General features: G+C 48.8%; 1 long non-coding RNA gene across 1 annotated transcript; it reads right to left on the reverse strand.

Moving 5' to 3' along the window:
• Positions 1-395: 395 nt before the first annotated feature.
• LOC145420361 (uncharacterized) lies at positions 396-1,366 on the reverse strand. The gene is made up of 2 exons (XR_013901665.1): positions 1,244-1,366; positions 396-653 (listed from the first exon to the last, which is right to left on the reverse strand). It is a non-coding gene; the product is annotated as an uncharacterized LOC145420361 (long non-coding RNA).
• Between the last annotated feature and the right edge of the window lie 3,576 nt (positions 1,367-4,942).

Here is a 4,942-nt window from a genome sequence, read left to right on the forward strand (position 1 = left end):
CAAGAGAGGGTTTTCAGGAAACACTGCTAAATGTTCAGTTTCTATGCCATATGTTAAAACAAGATCTACACAGCAAATCCAGCATGCCCAAATTAACACTGTCGGATTTGATTTCAACACTATTAAAGTGTCTATATGGGTCCACACCAGAGAGTGTTAATTTAACTCTTTTTGGAGAGTTGGTACGTTAACTCTGATTTAGTGTTAAACACCAAATCTGTCTGGAGTTGATAATTTAACACTTGGTGTTAAGAGTTTATATATTAACTCTCAAAGAGTATTTTAGTTTAACTACGTAAGAGTTATCTTCTAATTCATTCTAAAAAGCGGGAATTTTACTGTTCTGAACTTATAGAAATTTCTTTTGGAAATAAACATTTACTAAAAAGATGCAATGGTTTTTGAAAAACATTTATTCTGAACTGTGCACCACAATTTCAAAACATTTTCTGAAAGATGTAACAGTGTACATGTTCTCACGTTCATTAGAATTGTGTTTATCAAAAGGTCTGACATAGGCGAGCTGGTAAATGCAAATAACAGCATTCTCATCACTTATTTCTTCAATACAATATGCATGTCCTTCATTCATCCCTTTGTGGAACTTCAACGCACTTCTGCTCTCCCCCATATTCCATCTTCACAAGCATATCCTGTGCGGAGATTGAATAAAAATTAGTTGACACTAATTAATGGCACAAATAATCCAGTAAACAATTGCAGCACAGTAAAAAGAAAAAAAAAAGGAATCCTCTTTGAGCCATTACTTGTGTAAAGTATTTTCCCAAAAGACAAATACACAGGCAACAGGTAATACTGAACTAAATGTAAAACCTCAACCTTTTTCATTTTTACCTAAACCGTGTGCACAAAACTCTGGAGGGATCTATACTAACGTAGAACCCAGTCAGGACGTCTGCTACTGCTGTTTGCTCGTTTTTTTTTAATTTATGGGCGATCATTTTCAGGCTTCAAGTAGCACCATTATACCAACATTTCACATTCTACACATTGTTTTAGGTGTATTTGACCAAAGGTTTGACTGAAAATTCACATGCAAGCTTTTTCCAAGGCTGTGGTATTTGCCCGCAAACAATACCTTTCAGCTAGCTAAAACAGAATATTATGCTATCACCGAGCAACATGGCTAATGCCTTTCACACAGCTTTGTCTCAACTCCAAAGAGCCACAGAAGTAAAAGCTCATAATAATAATTGAAACAATCTTTGAAAAAATGACTTACCAAGCATGGCAAACAACTCAAATATGTAGAGCAAAATGTTCTGAAACGGCTTCACTTCAGCTTCGATTGGAGCCGTGCTGGGGGCGGAGTCTGTGAATTTACTCTGTTGGTGTCATAGACCCTCTAGGAGTTCAGAGTTAAGAGGTCAAGAGTTAATGTTTCCATTGTAACACCTCCAGATTTGACAGAGAAACACTCATTTTTAACACTCGATTTTAACTACTATCATTTTACACCTCAGAGTTACATTAAAAGAATGTGACTCTGCTTAGAGTAAAATTAACTCTACTTTTGCAAGGAGACTATTAACACCAAAAAATTTAACACTTTTGAATTTGCTGTGTAGAGTGTGATTAAAGTGGTGGGTGGCTTCTTTTACATTTTGAGAGAAGCCAATTGAGTCTAGTTGGGTGGCTGTAGCTCAGGTGGCAGAGCAGGTCAGCCACTAATCAGAAGGTTGGTGGTTCGATCCCAGTCTGCCTCCTGACTGCATGCCAAATATCCTTGGGCAAGATACTAACCCCGTGTTTGCCTACTGGTGGTGGTCAGAGGGCCCGGTGGCGCCAGTGTCCAGCAGCCTCGCCTCTGTCAGTGCGCCCCAGGGCAGCTGTGGCTACAATGTAGCTTGCCATCACCAGTGTGTGAATGTGTGTGTGAATGGGTGGATGACTGGATATGTAAAGCGCTTTGGGGTCCTTAGGGACTAGTAAGGCGCTATATAAATACAGGCCATTTACCATTTACCATAATGTTACATCTGTGAGATGATTTTGAGTATTTTTTTTTCTCTAGTAATGGAGGATGAAAACCATTACAGACTTCAAAGGGCGAGAGACCGGTGGCAGAAGAGACGTGAAGGTTATGAGACAGCCCAGCCCACAACAGGTAACGAGGCCAAAGCGACGGTTGGGCGGAGACGAAGCACCTCAAGAAGCGCCCCAACTGTTGATTGGTCCGTTCAACCTGCCCATTGGTCTGAGGGTGATAGCCGGACGAGAGGCTGGGAGACGCTCCAATCAGGTGGCAAAAGGCTTTCCAGAACCTGGCGGTGAACTGGGGCCCCCGATCAGAGACTATGTCCTTGGGGAACCCGTGAAGCCGGACGACATGGTCCAAGAGGAGCTTGGCCATCCGTTTGGCAGAAGGGAGGCCGGCCAGAGCGACCAGGTGCACCGCCTTAGAAAACCGGTCTACAAAGGTGAGGATGGTGTCAAGACCGTCCACGGATGGGAGGCCGGTAACAAAGTCAAGGCCGACATGGGACCAGGGACGTCCCAGCACAGGGAGAGGGCGAAGGTTGCCAGCGGGCGGCTGAGTGGAGGACTTGGCCCGAGCACAGGTGTCACAGGCATAAACGAATTCACGGACGTCCCGAGTCATGGAGGGCCACCAGAAGGCACGACGGAGGAGTTGGAGGGTCCTGTCGGGCCCCGGGTGACCAGAGAGCGGGGAGGAATGAGCCCAGAGCAAGGCCTCCTGACAGCACCGGGATGGTACATAGAGCCTCCCAGCAGGGGTGTCAGGCGGAGGTGGTTCGGCGGTCAGGGCATTCCGGATAGAGTCCTCCAAGGGCCACCGAAGGGGGGCAGCAAAGCAATGAGAAGGTAGGATAGGTCCAGGGTCTGACGTGAGGCCGTCCTGGGCGAACTGTCTGGAGAGAGCGTCTGCCTTAGCGTTCTTGGAACCAGGGCGGTAGGCGAGGTGGAAATTGTAAGGCTAAAAGAATAAGGCCCAAAGGGCCTGCCTTGGGTTGAGCTGCTTGGCAGAACGAATATGGATCAGGTTCTGATGATCAGTCCAGATCAGAAAAGGGTCTTTCGCTCCCAGGAGCCAATGCCGCCACTCTTCTAAGGCCCACTTGATGGCCAGGAGTTCTCGGTCTCCGACACCGTACCGTTGCTGCATGGGAGAAAATTTCATTGACACTGGGGACCCCAATCCAGGATCTGGCAGGAAGACCAGGAGATGTGGGGGTCATGTTGACGGAACCAGGGGTATCCAAGGATGAGAGGAGAGGAAATGGCTGAGACTACTAGAAACTGGATCTCCTCCTGATGATCCCCAATAGACATGCGAACTGGCTGGGTCTGGAACTGGATCGGGTAGGGTAGGAGGGGTCGCCCATCTACTGAGGTCACCAGGAGAAATCGATCGACGGAAGTTAACCGAATGCGAAGTTGAGAGGCTAGTGTTTGGTCGATGAAGTTCTCAGCGGCTCCGGTGTCCAGGAGGGTTTCAGATGAGAACTGTTGGTGTTTCAGGTGAAATATTACTGGTAACAGAAAACGAGAGGGGTCAGAGGAGTGGGAAGGGCCAGGTGGGACTCCCCCACAGTCTACCTGGCATCGTCGTTTCCCGGACGTAGCGGGCACTGGGGACGACGGTGTCGAGCTGATCCACAGTAGGCGCAGAGACCCTCACGCCAGCGTCTCTCTCTCTCCTCTTTGGAGAGTCTACCCAGCTGCATGGGCTCCTCGCTGGATCTACTGCTTGGGCTAGCAGTGGCTCCGTCAGAGGGGGGAGGAGGCTGCGAAGACGTGGCCCTCTGAGGCTGGAAGGATTTGAAGGCCCGAGGGGTGTGGCGAGGCCGCGACATCACTCGTTGGTCGATCTTCAGGGTGAGGTCCACGGCCTCATCCAGAGTTTTTGGGGCCTCACGGCCGGTCATCTCATCTCGGATGTAATCAGCCAGTCCCTCCAGAAAAATAGAGCGCAGAGAATCATCTCCCCACTTTAGCTTAGCGGCCAGGATACGGAATTGGGAGGCAAAGTGACAGACGGGTCGACTGCCCTGGCGTAAATGAAGCAGCTGTGACTCCACTTCCACTTCACTGCTCGGGGGAACAAATGTCTTTTTAATGCCTCCACAAACAGGGCATAGTCATTGCAAGCTGCAGATTTATTGTTGTAGAGAGCCGCGGCCCATTCCTGAGCCTGGCCAGACAAGAGAGAGGTTAACAGTGCAACTTTTGCACGGGCGGTGGCGTATTTAGTGGGCTGACATTCAAACAGCATGTCTAAAGTGGTGAGCAAACCATCAGGCCGCCCATCAACTCCGTTCCACTTATCTGGTAGTCCGATCTGGGGCTCCGCGCTCACCGGCGCTGGCTGACGTTGCAGCAAGGTGACGGAAGTGGAAAGTTGGAGGACAGTTTCGGTGAGGGACTTCATTTTTGTGCTCATCCAATCTACCACACCGCGAAGATATAGTACTTCGGCTTTCAGCCGTTCGAATTCCTCTGTGTCAATATGCGGCTCAGACATCCTGTCACGATCAGGCGAATTACACACAGTAGTTCGGCGTGCCCGTGTGGCGTGCTGGCTAGACCCAAACGCGGCGAAGGCTAGCGGTGGGTTGGAACAGACACGCAGTTATTCTAGTAACAATCAGTGCACAAAGCGTAGCTTCGGAACTGTCGTTACAGATGGAGAGCGAGCGGAGCCGGGATGAGAAAAAGTATCAAAGGGACAAACACTCACGGTTGCTGAATCAGGCGGAGACTGACGTCGGCAAAGTTTCGGAGCTCCTGACATGAAGAGAACGATGTCTGAGCGGCGAACAGGTGGGTGGCGTCTCTCTTTTAAACCCAGCCCCGTGATCAGCTGATCACCGGCTGACACTTGGAAGAGAGAGACCTAATGTTTAATAATCCACATTTCACTGTTTTACTCTTTTGTTCAGAAGTGGATGCTGTATTG

Source organism: Astatotilapia calliptera, chromosome 15 (genome assembly GCF_964374335.1).
Source record: "Astatotilapia calliptera chromosome 15, fAstCal68.1, whole genome shotgun sequence".
NCBI classification, from domain to species: Eukaryota; Metazoa; Chordata; class Actinopteri; order Cichliformes; family Cichlidae; genus Astatotilapia; species Astatotilapia calliptera.